Source organism: Urocitellus parryii, chromosome 5 (assembly GCF_045843805.1).
Source record: "Urocitellus parryii isolate mUroPar1 chromosome 5, mUroPar1.hap1, whole genome shotgun sequence".
Taxonomy (NCBI): Eukaryota; Metazoa; Chordata; class Mammalia; order Rodentia; family Sciuridae; genus Urocitellus; species Urocitellus parryii.
The window spans coordinates 29,791,145-29,808,586 of record NC_135535.1 but is presented as its reverse complement, the minus strand read 5'-3'; the positions used below and the strand labels follow the sequence as shown (position 1 = coordinate 29,808,586).

Genomic DNA, 17,442 nt, shown 5'->3' with positions numbered 1-17,442 from the left:
TAGGGAAGGACTTAAAGGAGAAATCAAAGAAAGAAAGACCTTAAGTTGTCTGTAGAGTCTCATTTAATTATGCTTTCATTTTAATTATTTTACACAAAATAATAGAATTGTACATCAAAGCTGCACAAGAATGCAGAAACATATAACAGGTGACATTTGGGCTATCACACATTTCAACTTATTCCATACACATGTTCAGTTTTAGTTTCATGTTTTTCATTGCTACTGTTGTTTTTTCGTTTTACTTATATACCCACAAAGTTTGTTTAGAGAAAAGGATCTACAAAGCTTTTTTATTGTTAGTTTGAATACTGGCAGTCCTCTTAACATCACTAACTCATTTTTCACTCACAGCCAACCAGAAACAGTACTTTCAAGTCCTTTACTTTTCATTTTAGCACCTGCTATGTTCTGGATCTTAAATGCTCCCCCAAGGGACATGTGCTAAAGGCTTAGTTTCCAACCAGTCTGTGGTGCTACCGGGAGGTAGAGCTACCTAAAAGTGCTACTACACCTTTAGGAGGTGGAGCCTAGGAGGAGGAAGTTAGGTCATGAGGGGTATACCCTTGAAGGGTACATTAGGACCCTGGATCCTTCTCCTTTCGTTTTGCTTCTCAGCTGCTATGAAGTGAACCACATTTCCATCAAGACCTTCTGCCTCACTACAGACCCAAAGCAACAGGCCCAACAAAACATGGACTGAAACCGTTGAAACTGAACCAAATTAAAGCTTTCCTCAAAGTTGATTGTCTTCAGGTATTCTATTACAGCAATGTAAAGTTAACAAAGTACCTAACTCCATCTCTACAAATAATCCTAGCAGTGCTCCTGCTTGACTTTCCAGTTTGAGGACTCGTATAAATCTTTCACTACTATTTTTCCTTCTTCCACTGGAACAAATACAAATACCTCCCAATGTTCTTTTATCTAGAATATATAAAGAAATTATAATTCAGTAAGGAAAGACTACACTAGAACCAAAACGTCCATCAACAGGTAAATAGATTAACAAACTGTGATATATCTTTACCACAACATCCTTATCAGCAGTAAGAAGGAATGAACTACTAATAGAAGCAATATGGATGAATCTCAAAGTAATTAGGCCAAGTAAAAGCCAGACTACAAAAGAGCACATATTGTGATTCCACATATAAAAAAAAAATTCAAGAAAATTCAAATTAATCTATTATGGACAGCAGAATAATGGTTACTTGAGGAGGGGAGGAGGAAACAGGAAACTTTGAGGAGAAGATAAAGAGGCACAAAGACATTTTTAAGAGAAAACTTAATGGACTGTGATGGTGATTTCACTGGAATAAACATACATCAAATCTCAAGCTTTTTAATTTAAATACATGGACATTTATTATATATTAGTTATACCTTAATGAAGCTTTAACGTTTTTTTTTTTAATGTAAGAGAAAAGAACAGGACACAAATAAGCTAAATGGAAGTTCTGGACCTAAATGTGTGTCTTTCTAACTATGGCTTTCACCATAGGGTAAACTGATTAAAATACTTTCTTTGGAGACAAATACATGTCAGAATTTTTGTCTTTTCCCTTGAGCTGGAAAATATTCCGAAAGAGAATTCTATTCTGTCCAGCATTCTAACAACTGAGTGAGGTGAGAAGCCTGGGGATTTGTAAACTCTCATTCAAGCCTTCAGTGTGGTACGTTGGTTTTAAATAGTGTTCCTCCTCCTCCAGCCTTCTGCAAAGATGGGAGCAGAGGGGACATGGGTTTACACATAGAGGGGAAAGGGATCTGGGTAATAGATTATTCAATTTTCAATCATTTCTCTAGATGTAGCCCCACTGTCACCTCTTCATGAAGCACCTCATTTTTCCCAACTCTGAGTCTTCTGGGAATTCTGTAAACTTGAACAGCTACTAGACTTTTTCATTACTGGCTTAAAATTCAGCTTTTGAGTCTACTAAACCAGCTTCTCTCAAAATTCTGGAGTACGTTTCTCTTCTTCCTTATGGATATATAACTTTTTAAAGGATTCCCTTACTCTCATTTTAGTAAGTTTGGCAGAAAACCAATTTAAATTGCCAGTTATATACTACTTGTTCAACTGAAAAATTTGAGATAATTTGGCTTTTCAATAAATATATTTATTGAATAGATATATTTATCTTCATGAATGAAACAGCATATTACAGATGGAAACTCAAATGGAGATAAGGTGGTTAAAAGACAAAATTAAAAGACAAAGCTAATAATTTAAAACTAAATGGTTGACAAATGGAGGTGGGAATATGCTGTGAATCTAAAAAGATTTTTGAAAGCCAAACTTAAAGAAAATTAATTAAAAAAGAAAAAAACAACTCTGTACTTTTTCAGGAGGTAAGAAATCAAAGTGATTTATTTACTCAAGGCCACTAGGGTTTTCAGTGGCAAAGACAAAACTTATATCTGAAGAGACCATAAGATACCACAGAGGAAAAAAACAAAAGCAAAAGCTTTAGATCCAATCACATAATAGGAATATCATAAAGGTATACAGGCTCTAAGGAAGGCAGGCATTCCTAGTTTATGGAAGACTTCAGAAAGAGAACCAAGGGTGAAAGAAAAATCCAACACATTCCGGTATTCTACATATATAAAAACAGTGGGTTTAATCTGAAAGGCAAATATTTTTTTCACCTCAAACCACTGTGTATGCAGACAGAGGCTGATTCATCTTTATTTTTCTGATACCGGACACTGAGTTTTATGCTGGAGGAGCTCCTTTTCCTCAACTTTGCCATCATTTCTTTCCCATTCCACTGACTGACCTTTCCTGTTTTCAGTTCTCTATCTGCACTGGGGCCCTTTCACTCAGCAGTTTTTCATCATGGTATTAGTTTCCAAAGTAAAGTACCTGAAGTTCAAGAGTCACTTTTTAAAAGAACAAACAAACAAAAATAGTAGTTATAGCATCATTTTGTCGATGAGTACAAATAAAGAATTACAAAAAGGAACAGAAAATCTCACATGATTTTAGGTATCAGCAAGGAGCATGAATTAAGTATATGCCCGTATTACAGTAAAAGATCAAGACCTACTGCTCTAATCCATTTTACTTCTGCTGGTTCTGTTGATTGTTGCCTTCAGACTTCTTTTTCTTTTTTTTATTAACAAAACCAATTCTGTGCTTCTCTCTGACCAACAATTTTATTATGATTGTCACTGCAACGTTAAAGCAGGATCAAGTCTTAAAATGTCTTCTATAATACCTTATCAACAATTAACTCTACAAAATCTAAATGGATTGGAAGAACACTCAATAACAATGTGCCTGTACAGTTTCATCTGTGCTAATCACTGGAAAAACGGAAAATTTCTTTAGAGTCATTTTAATTTTTTTCAAGCATTTTTAATGTGATGATATATATATACTAAATTTATATAAATTAATTGATGTAAAATTACTATTCTGCTTACTACATAAACACTCAGTATAAGTGATAAAGTACAGGCTTTATTTTTTAAACCATGAAAGAAAGGTGGAAGAATATCCATATTACCAGACTTCAAGTTTTAGCAGATCACACACTTATCCTTCTTTCTGATGCCTCCAGTGATTTTGTATCAGGTTATGTGCTAACAGTTGACTCTCAGTTCACAGAGGAGAACCCTCTTAGAAAAATAAAGTACCTGTAAGAAACATTTTAAAACAGCTCCAACAATACTCTTAACAAATAGCAACTACAAAAATGTCATATTTTAAATTTTAAACCATAATATATGCTTCAAATTATGGCATTTTACATCATACAATGTACTAATGGATCACAGAATCAAAAAGCACCTCTCAATAACATCAATCCTGATGAACAAAAAAGATGGCATAAGCCAAAAGAAAAAAAAGCAAAATTAGTCATTTTAAAATATAAATCTTAACTGCTATTACAACTGACTTACTACAATCAGAATAAATTCTAATGTGCTCTAATTAACTACCACACTGAAATTCAGAAATGGTAAAATATTTCCTATACAGAGCTAAATACTGTCATAGTAACCTTCTATGAAATGCAGCTACCCTCCAGAAATAAGACTGCCTTATTAACCCATATTAGCACTGTTAAAAAATGTTGGAAGTTGAAAAGGATTTAGAAAGTCTCCCAGAGAAATTACCTCAACCTTCTGTGCTTTACCTTAACAAAAGTAGTGTCCATTGGGGCTGGGGTTGTGGCTCAGCGGTAGAGCGCTCACCTAGCACGTGCAAGGTGCTGGGTTCGGGCCTCAGCACCACATAAAAATAAGTAAATAAATAAATACAATAAAGGTAAAAAAAAAAAAAAGTGACCAATTCCTCAATCAGCATGCAGAAATACTAACTGAAGGTATGTTGGATAAAATTCTATCTATACATCCTCAAGAACCTATGTTTTATCTTAACTACACCATCTATAAATGAAACTAAGACAAAAGGAGAAATAATATGCAGGAAGCATACAGCCTAAATACGAGAAATCCCAATAAAATTAATGAGAGATAACTGAAAAAGGTGGACTAATTCTAAGTTTTAAAGGATGGTCAGATTCAGACAGACCAGAAGACTGAGGTGAGAGGAAAAAAACAAAAAAATGAAGCCACAGCAAAGGGGAAAAGAAAATTGCCAGAGCAGACAAGTGGGCAGCCACCTGCAATGCAGTATGCAACACAGCTTGATCTCCAGAACACACACCTAATCTTGTATTCTATGTGAATAGCACCCCCTGGAGGTGTGCAAAGTAGTGATCCTGGTTAGGCAGTATATTCAAATTGACAGGTGAGATGTTCCATTAAAAGGTAGTCTGTGAAATGGGAGAAAACACTGAACATTTGGACAGATTCAGTCCATATTAGCATATGAAAGCATTGAAGAAATCCCAAATGGGAAAACTGCATAAATCAGTAAATCCTAGACTTTATTTTTTTGCTACTTTTACCCTACAAAATTCCTATTAATATTTCTTACAAATAGTGTTTTAAAGATTCTTTAGAAAATACTATGCTCCTTTATACAAGGTCTTCTGAGTCAAGTTGTTTTGAAAAAAGGAAAATGAAGAACCACTAGAAGTTTTAGTAAAGAAATGACAGCAGGTAGGCTATTTTAAAAATAAAAACAAAAAAATTCTGGCACAAATATGAAAGGTAGATTAGTGTAGCAGATCTGAGAATTCTTGAAAGAACAAGATTATTTTTTAAAAATCCTCCTGGGAGAGAACTCCCTGGATTAATAAAATGAATAGATCATATTGCTAATAATAAAATTATTCAAAAAGTCATCTTTAAGGTTAAGCAATCAAACCCTTTTTAAAATATACTTTTCAGAAAAAAAAACAAACTTTACTCTTGAATTTATTGAGTTTGTACAGTAGTCTTACCAGTTTACAGTTAGACAGTGTAATCTCATATTTCATAGTGTAAGCAAGCATTGGTCCATTCAAAAACTATATTTTTTCTCTAAAGGCCCAGGTGACAGTAATTTAAAAAGCAGGTATCCCAGATTTTAAGAACCCATGTTACTGAAATTTACTATACTTATAAATACCACATAAACTCTTACCAAACAGGTAACTAAAAACACCACATGCTATTTAGCAGAGCTGACACTGTCCTAGGAAAAATTAAAAGAAAATTGCTATAAGAGAATATAGGGGCACAGGGGATATTGCTCAGTTGGTAGAATGATTGCCTCAATGCACAAGGCCCTGGGTTCAACCCCAAGCACCATTAAAAGGGGGGGGGGAGTTTCCCCATAATGTCTCTGGCAAAAACCTTTATTCATATTTCCACAATCATTAGTAAATTATAACCCATAATTCCTAACAATCTGTAAGGTGTAGCCACCAAGCTTAAATTTTTCAGATAGAACAAAAAAAAAAGGTTCAGTTTCTTGAGATGGACCTATTTTGAAATTAATTTTAAAATATATTTTAAATACAGGTATAGGCTATTTACTATATTGTAATATATGAAGTAAAAACAACTGCATCTTAAAAATGGTCTTATATAGGATTATTACTAATGTCAGTTAATCTATAAGTGAGATACAGTATTAGTATCAAATGAACTACAAAGATCAAATAAACCTTACAAGAGATTAATGAACTACAAAAACTATTAAGATTTTTAAGTGAAACAGCACTAAATTTTGTTTTGATACACAGATTAGTAAACTATCAATTAGTCTATTAACATTAATGCTCTTGAAAGGTCATTCAGCATCAACCTGTTGTTTTTGAAGGAGTAGCTGCTTTTTCACTGATATTAAAAAAGGATGACTATGTATCCACTGACTTATGTCCATTTGGTTTGAAGGACTTTTCCTCTAACAAAAAAATAAATAAATAAAACTACACTAAAGCCTAAATATAGTTTTGTGATGATACACTGTGCATTGGTCTTTTGGAGACAGTAAATATTAAGACATGAAAAGAAAACCTCTATAAAAGCTTACAGTGCTTAATAAATAACTACACAGATCTTCTGAAAGACTGCACACACAGATAACAGAAATATTTTCAATTTATCACTTTTATGATTGTCACAAAAACCATTCAAATAAATAAATCAAACTTTGCTAAAACAGGCACAACTGCTTGGAAGCTCTAATTATGCTAAAATAAACCCATAATGTCCTCCTGATTTAATAATGGCATCTCCACTATATAATTCTAACTTACTTATAAATTCAGTGTATTTCTCAAAATGCAGACTTCTGGGCCCCTCTCCAGACCTGCTGAATCAGAATTGCAGGGGCAATGTTTTCCTGTCCACACTAAGGCTAAAGAACCATTACCTTCCCTGTCACATTTATAACAAAAGTTTTGAATTACAGGAACTAAAATCTCTTTGGGGATCTTTTAAAACTTTTAAATTTCATTACATAACAGATTAATATTTCAAAAAGATTTAGGTAATAAACGTGGCAGAAAAACAAGTGCATAAAAAATTACAGTTGGAAATAAAAGAAGAAATTTTTAGTATAGAACATTTTATTTTTAACTTAAGATTTAAGACATCTCTACTACTTATTTCAAAGACCAACAGGTGTTTGAAAATGAAATTCTTAACTTAAAAAAAATTTAAAATACAGTATTTTAAATATGTTCAAATTAATTTACTCAGTTATTAGTAAATCAGGGTATGAAATGTTTGCATCACGCCAAATATAAGTGATGATTAGATTATAAAAATAAACCCAATCTATTTATATTCCACTATTGAGTTTATTATAATCAGAAACTGATTTTTCATAAAGTTACATAACTTTCATAAATTTATATAAACATGTATAGTGGGAAGAGTAATAAGTAAAACTAGAAGCCACCTAGAGTTCATTTCTTGCTAATCTAGCTGCTAGGTAAATGATCTTAAGAGCCTGCATAAATCCTTTTAACTGGGGTGGGGGTGTACAACTATCTATCTTACTTATCTCACAGGATTATTTATTGTGAGAATCAAATGAGATAGTATGCAAATACATTCTCAAAAACTGTAAAGCACTCCATAAATCACTACCATAAAGTATTCAGACACAAAATTTGAGAAATGCTATCTGTAGGCACCTGATTTAAAATATTTAAAATAGCAAAAAAATTAAACAATACAGAACATAAAATTGAATCTTTCACATTCAATTAAATATTGAACACTATTCATTATATTCTGTAAATGGTAAATAATAAAACATTAAAATTCAAGTCCATTTTCTATCCTATATGCCCATTTATAACAAATCCATTTCTTATGCGAAGATAAAAGTGGAATTACACAAGCCATGAGGGTGTCAAAAATGGTTAGTTTGCCAGTCTACTTTCTGACATTTGACATTTCTATAATAAAAATTGTTAATGACTGTGTCTTAGCTTTCTAAAAGCTAAACAAATTCTCTTTGAAATTATTCCTATAAACTATTGTATATAATTTTTCTTGTAATGATATCTCAGACTCTATAAAAAATTCTCCAATAAGCTACTAGTTCCTTTCTATATAGACACCTACTAGAAAATATTTTTTTCTCAATGAATCCAATAAACATTCTTATCCAATATGCAAAATTTAAATCTTAAGTTTGTTTGTCAATCTTTATTCCTTTTATTGCTTTTTTCATTAATTACAAAATTTCAAAACTCAAAAGTGAAAATGTAAGTTTTAACTGTGTATACACATACAAAATAAAACCAAAAAATAGCAAATGCTCTTTTTGTTGTTGTTCAATATCGCAAAAGTTTTGGGTGGCCATTCCTTTTAAAACTCATTTTAACATAACAGTTTGATCCAAAATGAAGTTAACACGTTTGTCAAAGGAAATTAGTAAACTTAATCCCCCCAAATAAAGGATTCTATCAAAGTATATGTAACAATGTATAATTTCTCTGCATTAACCCAAGAGCTTAAATAATGTCCTTTTACCTGGGGCCATAATCCTCCACTTGAAAGAGACCATGTAATACTAAGAGCATAAACCATCTTTCATCTCAAACAGACTTTTGGCTTAGTTTTTGTTTAATAAAGATCTACCTACAATCAACAGCTGATGCGTTGCAGTAGTCTATGAAGAAATCACAAGTGCTGAATTAAAATTTGAAGGAAGACAGAATGGTAATAATATCTTGTGGTTTGTAATTAAGATTATATTAGATATTATACACATGTCAATTCATTCATTATTTGAGAGCTAAAACTTTTTTTTCCTCATGTTACAGCTGTAGTACAATAATTGAAAAGTATGTTGTGCCTAAAGCGATAGTGTACCTGTACATTTTTGATCTGGGAAAGAGTTAAGAAAGGGAAGGAGCAAGTAGGCAGGGAAATCACAACAACTCAGCTGTCACTACAGCATCTGTTTTCTAAACATGAAAAATTCCTTTTATTTTTATATGCTCTGAACTTGAGAGAAGCCATATATAGAAACCACTTTTTCCAACATGGTCTTTATTAAACTGAATATTAAGTACTCCTCTTAGAAGTGCTCATTTGTATTACTTTAAAACAAGTAATTGTAAAACTGAGCAAACCCATAAAAGGCAAGTAGATGGAAGATAACAAAAAATTACTACACCTTATGCAAGCAAGGTTAATAATTTCACTGATTTTGCATGTTTGTTTTAGAAACTGTTAATATTCAGCAGCTCAAAATATTGTAAAACCACTATAATGCTGGTAGTGGTATAGCTACCTTTAAACATCTATTTACATGCATCTATTACTTTTCTTCTAATTCCTAAGCAGATCCAGACTACCAATACGACTATTACTTTATCATAATCATAAATAAAAATCAGTTTGTCACTTCATCTTAGAATGCTATATTAGATCACAAGCGTCAATTAAAAAATTATAATTTCCATACAATTGAAGAAATTCCTTCCAAAAGACTTAAGAAATTACAGAAGACAATTTCCCCTTATAATGTTTAAATGGAGATGTCAGAGATGACAACTATGATAAAAATTAAGAAGGCATACTCTGAATTTTTACCATTTGAATAAAAGTAAATCAAGAAATTTAAAATTAAAGGTGGCGCTCTGTCCTCAACTCACCCGAATGTGACTCACTTTTGCAGACTATATGGTAGGAAATAACAGTTACTTTTCAAAGATCTTTGCAGTTACACCCAAGCCAAAATCAGGACAGAGATCCACCCTTAATTACAGCAATTTAACTGTCTTACCAAAGCAAGGTAGAAACTAAAACGTCCCCCTGAAATCATGGCTTTAAAAAGCCCATTTCATATTAGCCTTCAAAGGTTCCCGATAAGAAAAAAATGTCTCTATTTACTTCAAATTTGAACTCAAAAGAAAGAGGGGGGAGATAGGGGGAAGGGAACACAAGTACAAAAAGCAGATTCTCCTCCAATCCCTCTTAATTCCCCCCAATCCGCCTCTGGCCACACACAAGGACAGGGAGTCTCCCCTGGGAAGGCTAGTGGCAGGGAAAGGGAAGGCCCTCCATTCACTCACGTGGGCCAGCATCCAAAGGGATGCCCGAAGAGAGCTTCATACAAACCAGGCCCTTACAAGTACTTCTTATTATAAAATACACCCACGCTGAACAGAGCCTTATTTTAAAGTAAGACTGTCCTCAGGTGGGGGAGGTTAAGCACAACAAAGGCTTCCATGTTGAAAGGCAGACAGCCAAAGACATATGCACATAACTAGACACGTATGAAGAAATTCGTGTAACTAATTTATCAGAACAGCAATCAACACCAACAGAAACCATTAGATTATTAATACATCCAGTAAAGTAGCGTGCATAAGCAGCCAAAGGTGGCTATCTGCAGCGCTCTAACCTAGGGGATAGGCAAAAATCAGCGTACCGAGGAGGGTCCAGCCCTCTAGGTTTTTGCAGACTCCCTCAGCTGTGACCAGGACCTGCCCTCTTCGCCAGGGCGCCAAGCAAAGCTACACGCACTGGATGAGTGCACTCCCAACGCTGCGAGTCCCGCAGAAAACTGGTGAATGAAATGCGCACAGAGACCGACTGGCCAGTGACCGAGGCGCAGACCCAGGGGTCGCTAACTAGCTTAGCTATGTGATTCTCCTGCAGGATGGAATAAAGGGAGCACACCCCACCACCACCCCCGCAACTGAAATGTCGTCCTCTTCCTTACTGATCCTTTCCAAAGAGGGGAGGAGAAGATTTTTTTTTTCTTTTAAACTAAGTCCACAAACACGAATCGGAAGCAACCGTGAATATCCTGGGGGGCCACACGAAAAGACACGAGAAGAAAGGCGAGGAGGCCCTCCAACTCCTCGGGAGTCACTGTCCTGTCTGACATGCATCCATCAACCAGCCCCGCCGGAGGCCGTTGAGGGCCCCTCGGCTCCCCGTCCGCAGTGCGTCTGGGGGGCTGAAGCAGGGGATTAAAGGGGTGACCCTCCCCGGGCGCAGGGATAGGGAGCGCCCGGCACCGCTGCCCTCAAGGTCACCACGCGCCGGGGCGGGGGCGACCTGTGTTGGGATGGGCTGTGGCGCGGCCAAGGCGGTTCGGTGAAGTCAAAGAGCCGCGGGCGTAGACAAGGAGGCACACTGAGCACCGTCCCTCGGGTCCGGGGCGGCGACTTCAGGCTGGACCTAGCGCTGAGGCGCGCGGCGAGAACACGCTCACCTTTAAGATTCCCCAGCAGGAGACAACCTGTGAGGCCCCCGCCAACTTCTCTCGAAAGCCCCGCAGTCTACCCGGCAGCCAGCTGTCAGGACCCCAGCCGCGAAGCCACCACCTCCCGATTCCGCCCGGCCTCCCCCGCAGGTGACCACCCCCACCGCGGGCGGGCGGCGGCCGCCACTCACCTCGCGCGGCAGCGGGAACCATTTTCCGAGGGGGAAAGGAAAGGGAGGCTGCAGAAGGGTCGAGGGGGGGGTAGCGAGGGGCAGCGGGAAGCGCAGAGAACAGGGGCTCGGTCCTCCGCGCGTCCGCAGACGGCTCGTAGGACTTAGGGCGCCACGCGGAGGTGCAGCTGCACCTCTCGGATGAGGCGGCCGTGGAGCTGAAAGGCTCGGCGTCCACCAGCCGGGGCTCCCTACTCACGCTGCACTGCGAGGAGGCGGCGGCGGCGGTGAAGGAGGAGGAGGCGGCGCCCGGCCGGCCCCCGCCCAGAGCCCGGCAGCCGCCGAGTGGCCGCCCGCGTCCCCGCAGGACCCGCCTCCTCAGCTCCGCAAAGCCGCACACTGGGCGCGCCGCGCTCGGCACGGGCTGCTTTGCCGGCCTCACGCTGCCGTCCGCAACGGCAGCGGCGGGCGGGGTGCAGCCCCCTCAGTGAGCACCGCAGCCCAACCCGTTCGGGGCGGGGCCCGCGGGCACCAGAGAGAGGATGGCCAAGCACGAGGAGGCTGTGCGCAGCTCAGGGCAGGGGCCGCTTGCATCGAGTGGCCCGCAAGATTGCCGGGAGTAGGCAGAGGGAGGAGGACGCTCACCCGTTCCGGTCTGGCGCTCCCTTCTCTCCACACCCACACGCCTCCCGCTCCACGCTGGCGGCGCAGCTGCTCCCACTGCCACTGCCACCGCTGCCGAAGCTCGCGCCGCTGCCGCCTTGGCTGGGCGCGGTCACGTGACGCGGCCCGCGGGGAACCTGAGGGCGGGCGGGCGCGCGCGCGCGGAGGAAGCGCCGCTCGGACGGGGACTGGGAGCCCAGCGGCAACGAGAGGGCGTTTAAGGGGAGGACCCGGCGAGCGCGTCCCCGGCAGGCGAGCGCGCGCCCGGCGTTTAGAACTTGCCGCGCGGTGGGGAAAGGGTGGCCAGAGTGAGGAGCTCGGGGACTCGCGCCTCCGCGCGCCCCTCCCTCTCTTCCTTCCCCGAGCGCTTCGGCTCGTTGCTGCCCCCGCCCCTCCAGCTCGCCCCTTCCCTGCTGTCGGTGCCTGCGATTGGCTGGAAGGTTCTGACGTCCGTATTTCCATGACGTGTCGGTGCGGGGAGGGAGGGGGTGGCGGGGGAGGAGGGGGCGGCTCGGGAGCGCGGGGCAGTGACTCCGTCAGTCACAGCTGCAGCTTCGGCGCGGGGCCGGGCTGATCCCGCGACTTGTGGAGAGAAGAGAGCGACGACTGCCGCAGGAGCAGTGCGGACGCCCTTCACCTGGGGCCCAGCCCAAGCACCCCCGGGCCTGCGCCCCTCTAGGGCCGGAACCTGGGCCGGCGGTCCGGAGCGGGCGAGCGCTCCTGGAGAGGACAGGTTGAGTCGAACCCCAGTCAGCGGCTCCTCGCCGCGTCTCTGCGCCCACTGTACATTGGACTTGTTGCCTGTCCTGGGCTGTGACGCACGCGCCGGACCACCAAGTGCTTCCCCGTCGGCTCGCTCCTTGAGAAAAGAGCCCACTCCCCCTAAGTGCGCGAGGCACCCTATCTGTTCCTGCTTTCCGGGTCCACAGATACCGGGGATCCACGCTGCAGCACCCAAGGGTTTACTCAGGCATTTGGTCGATGCACGCAGGCCTCGAAAGATCTGTGCTTAAATCCTCGTGTTTTTGTTTTGGGTTTGCTTTTTTTTTTTTTTTTAACTTATGCTTTCTACCAAGCTGATGGTTCGTTTAATTCACTTGTAGCATCTTAACCCTGTACCTTTCATTCCTGGGGTGGGAGGCTGAATGAAGAAAACACTGGGTATCCTGCAGTATTTATATGCGAGAAAGTAACAGTTTTGCTCCGACTTTTCAAGAGATTTTTGCAAGTTAAAAAAGAAAAGCACCCATCTTGATATCTGCTTTAAAAATCAAACGGGGTTTCCTTCCTATACACGCATCTTTAAAGATTTGTATCTTGCCTAGGATACCGTGCTCCATCTTTGTCTAATCGCCTCTGTTTGAACTAAAAATCCCCACTTGCTCAGAGACCTCGTCAGTGTTATTTTCAGTATCACTTAACCAGAACAAAAAGTTCTGCAGTGTGCTCCTCTCCCAACTTCATAGTGGAAGATTATTTGTGTAGTGTTCTCAAAAGCATACCGGCAACAAGAAGTACTCTATTATACGTATGTTCACTCTCTGATAGCATTTATTAAAAATATTTTTAAAGGATTAAAACCAAACCACTTAAAAGAAGTTCAAAAGCTAAAAAAATTCCCAGTTGATCCTGTTGAAAACAATTTTTTTTTAAAATTTCACATATCTCACTAGATTAAATGTTACCAACCCTCTAAGAGCTGTGACCTTAACATACAAAATTAGCACTGGGCAGAATGAAAGCATTTTTTTCTTTTCTTTAATCACTGTTACAGAATTGGTGAGTACTTTACAATAAATAGCCCTTCCGGATACTATTTCAAATCTGCTTAATAGAAAAACAAATTAACTAAATTTCACTTAGGTAATTTCCAGTATTCTCTCTCCCTGAAATATCTTCCAAATGGCTCAGACACATTCAAGAATCCTTGGCTTTTTTCCAAGTTTTCCTCCAAGGAAGTTACAATAGAAAATTGAATTATGCATTCTACTTTAATCAAGAATTTGACATTAAAGTAATATATGAATCATTACTATAGTACACTAGCAAATGGATAATAGATTAAACTAATATCTGTTCACTTTGTGGATTTGTGACAGTTCTAATTATAAAATGTGTGCTCTAAAAGTGTTTCAGAAATTACTGAGCATCTTCATTACACAATGTAATTTCAATGAAGTTTTACTTATGGGTATACAGATACACCCATAAAAGAATATGTGTGTTTGAAAATATATATTCAGAAATACATACGGATATATGAATATACCCATAAAATAATTGTGTATGTTTGTGTGTGTGTATATATATACATATTCTAGAACATATTTGTATGCATTTTAAAGAAACGTGAGTCATGATAAACTTTTACTCTCATAATCAAGATAATTATACTGTATTTGTTGGTGTTTAGATTTTTATTCTTCAAATAGAACATAAGAGCTGAAAATAGTATAGAAATAACTGCACATTACACTAAGATATTTAATTTTTCTCCCATAAGCTTAGTATTGAAACCTTTGTAATGGCATATTTCTCAATGTTAAAATCAAGAAAATATTGGATTGCTTAATTAGTGTTTCTTAAAAAAAAAAAGAACTACTTGCAATCAATGAAGCCATTGTGTATCACATAACGATATCTTCCTGATCTTAGAACTAATTTATCCCTTGTATTTAACTTACCTAGAGATTTATCAGTGCAAAATAAGGGAAAATGTAATATACTTTACTGTTGAAATACTTAATCTTACAAAGTTCTTCTATGATTTTTAGTTTTAACACAAAATTTGTGAGGATACATAAATCCTATGACAAGGTACTATTTGGAATGTTACCACTAAGGAGAGGATTCACATTCAAAATAATATATTTGGCAGTTTTAAAAAGTATGTTCCTTTCAATAGAATAAATCTAAATTATATCTTTGCTGGTAAATCAATCAATTTAAGATATATAACTCACACAGATAGTTTTCTAAAATTATCAGGGTAATTAAGCATAAAAGAAAGCATTAGAATCTTTATTCTCTCAAGAATTCTATCACAATAGATGAATGGATAAAAAAATGTGGCATTTATACACAATGGAGTATTACTCTGCATTAAAAAATGACAAAATCATAGAATTTGGAGGGAAATGGATGGCATTAGAGCAGATTATGCTAAGTGAAGCTAGCCAATCTTTAAAAAACAAATACCAAATGACCCCTTTGATATAAGGGGAGTAAACAAGGACAGGGTAGGGACGAAGAGCTTGAGAAGAAGATGTACATTAAACAGGGATGAGAGGTGGGAGGGAAAGGGAGGGAGAAGGGAAATCGCATGGAAATGGAAGGCGATCCTCAGGATTATACATAAGGACATATAAGAGGAAAGGAGGGGTAAGACAAGATAATACAAATCGAAGAAATGATTTACAGTAGAAGGGGTAGAGAGAGAAAAGGGGAAGGGAGGGGAGGGGAGGGGAGGGGAGATAGTAGAGAATAGGACAGACAGCAGAATACATCAGACACTAGAAAGGCAATTTGTCAATCAATGGAAGGGTAACTGATGTGATTCAGCAATCTGTATACGGGGTATAATTGGGAGTTCATAACCCACTTGAATCAAATTGTGAAATATGATGTATTAAGAACTATGTAATGTTTTGAACGACCAACAATAAAAAAAAAAAGAAAAAAAAACTTAAAAAAAATAAATAAATAAGAAAACTAAGATCAAAAGAAAAAAAAAGAATTCTATCACATGCATCTAACAACAATACAAAAATAAAGACATACCAACAGCTGAATAATTTTAATACCACATCCTTTCCCCAAATACACATTATGCATATATGGATATGTCAGTCCTAATCATTCCAGAGCACTAAAGAGAACTGATAGGTGTAGGGAAGGAAAAGGGAGGGATATTAAAAGCTTCATAAAAATAGTTTTATGAATTCTCCAATTTCCATTAACCTGGGTCACTAGAGAGAGAGATGTCAAGAGAAACATTACTTAGCTGAAAACCACAGAGAATCATTATCTATTAGAAACAAATTAATTACATTGCTGAATTAAATGAAGCATAATTACAAGTAAGCCTAAAATAAGAATTTTCAAGTCATATTATGGAAAATTTTTATACATGAAAAATGTGAAATGGTTAGATGTCAACATTTGCCTAGAATTATTTAGCACCTAAATATCTTCAACCCTATCAGATGTAAGGCCTTTTTTTCTACCCCAAATGTTGTATAGTCTAACTCATATTGAATGCTTCTAAATCTAAATTCCAGGAGATCAAAAAAGAGAAAGTTCACACTTAAATGTTGTTGAGGTAGATTGATTAAGGAAAATTTGAATCTGACTTGTATTACAAAGGATATGTAGAATCCAGGTTGCAAAGAGGTGCGTAATAGAAATGCTAGGAAAGTTACCTGGGACTTAATGAGTTTGCTGCTTTTGTTTTCTTATTCTGTCATTATCCAAGAAGCATATACTTACCTTTGATATCTTACCTCCATAGGTGGAAATCATTAATTTTTGAATTAATGATGAATTTTGATATATCAGGGTTTTTATGAGGTTTGGGATAGATGCTTAAAGTTCTTAACACGATATTTGATGTATAGTAAATGCGAATAAATGATGTCATTGTTATTCAGAGGCATTCATTCTTTACTCTTTATTACCAAGTTAATATGCTGCAAAAAAAAAAGAATAGACATGTATAATTGTTTGGTTAAATAGGTTATTGTCTTACAACAGAGTTGTTTGTTTTCTGTGAGACTTATACTGTTTGTGATTCTTTTAAAGCATACATCATTTAATCACTGATCCTCATGTAATTTGACATAGTCTAAGCCTCCTCAAGAAAGTAAAATCTTAAATTTATTGAATCAGACATGCATTTGGCCAAAAGTAAACAAAAACTAGAGTAATAGCAGTTAAATAGTATCTTATCAGAAGTTCAGACTGAGTGATGGTATGGTTGAGTCAGCAGCTAAACACAGCCATCAACGATCCAGGCTTAACAGCTTTCTACTCCACTATCTCTGGTATATATTACCAATAAAAAAATCAGTTTTTATTTCTTCATATTGATGACAAATCCTAGATTTGTCATATTTTAATGCTTAAATTTTTATATTATTGTTCATTGTTGCCCACTTTTTCTTTGAAACTGTTATGGTGTAGACAGTGGTATCTCCCAAAAGTTCATGTGTGAGACAATGCAAAAATATTCAGAGGTATAATGACTAGATTATGAGTGCTATAACCTAATAATAATAGTGGATTTATTAACTGATATGGATTAACTGAGTTGATTGGTAAATGTAGGCAGGTAGGATGTGGCTAGAGGAAGTACGTCACTGGGTGCATGACTTTGGGGTTTATATTTTGTCTGGGTGAGTAGAGCATGTACTTATGCAGGGGGCCCATGAGTGGGCACTCACTGGCTCCCTTTCTTCCTCCCTCTCTCCCTCCCTCCTCCCTCCCTCTTTCCTGGTTGCCCTGTCCTGAGCTACTTTA

At 38.2% G+C, this 17,442-nt stretch overlaps 1 protein-coding gene across 5 annotated transcripts in view; it reads right to left on the bottom strand.

Moving 5' to 3' along the window:
- Atp2b1 (ATPase plasma membrane Ca2+ transporting 1) overlaps positions 1 to 12,379 on the bottom strand; it is a 105,228-nt gene extending 92,849 nt beyond the window's left edge. For 3 of the 5 annotated variants that reach the window (XM_026399031.2, XM_026399056.2, XM_026399060.2), the window contains exon 1: positions 11,908 to 12,378. The gene's annotated coding sequence lies outside the window, so the exon portion shown is untranslated. Of the gene's footprint in view, positions 1 to 11,283; positions 11,535 to 11,907 lie in introns of those variants that run through there. The other 2 variants (XM_026399066.2, XM_026399040.2) reach the window with 2 other exon arrangements.
- Positions 12,380 to 17,442: the final 5,063 nt, after the last annotated feature.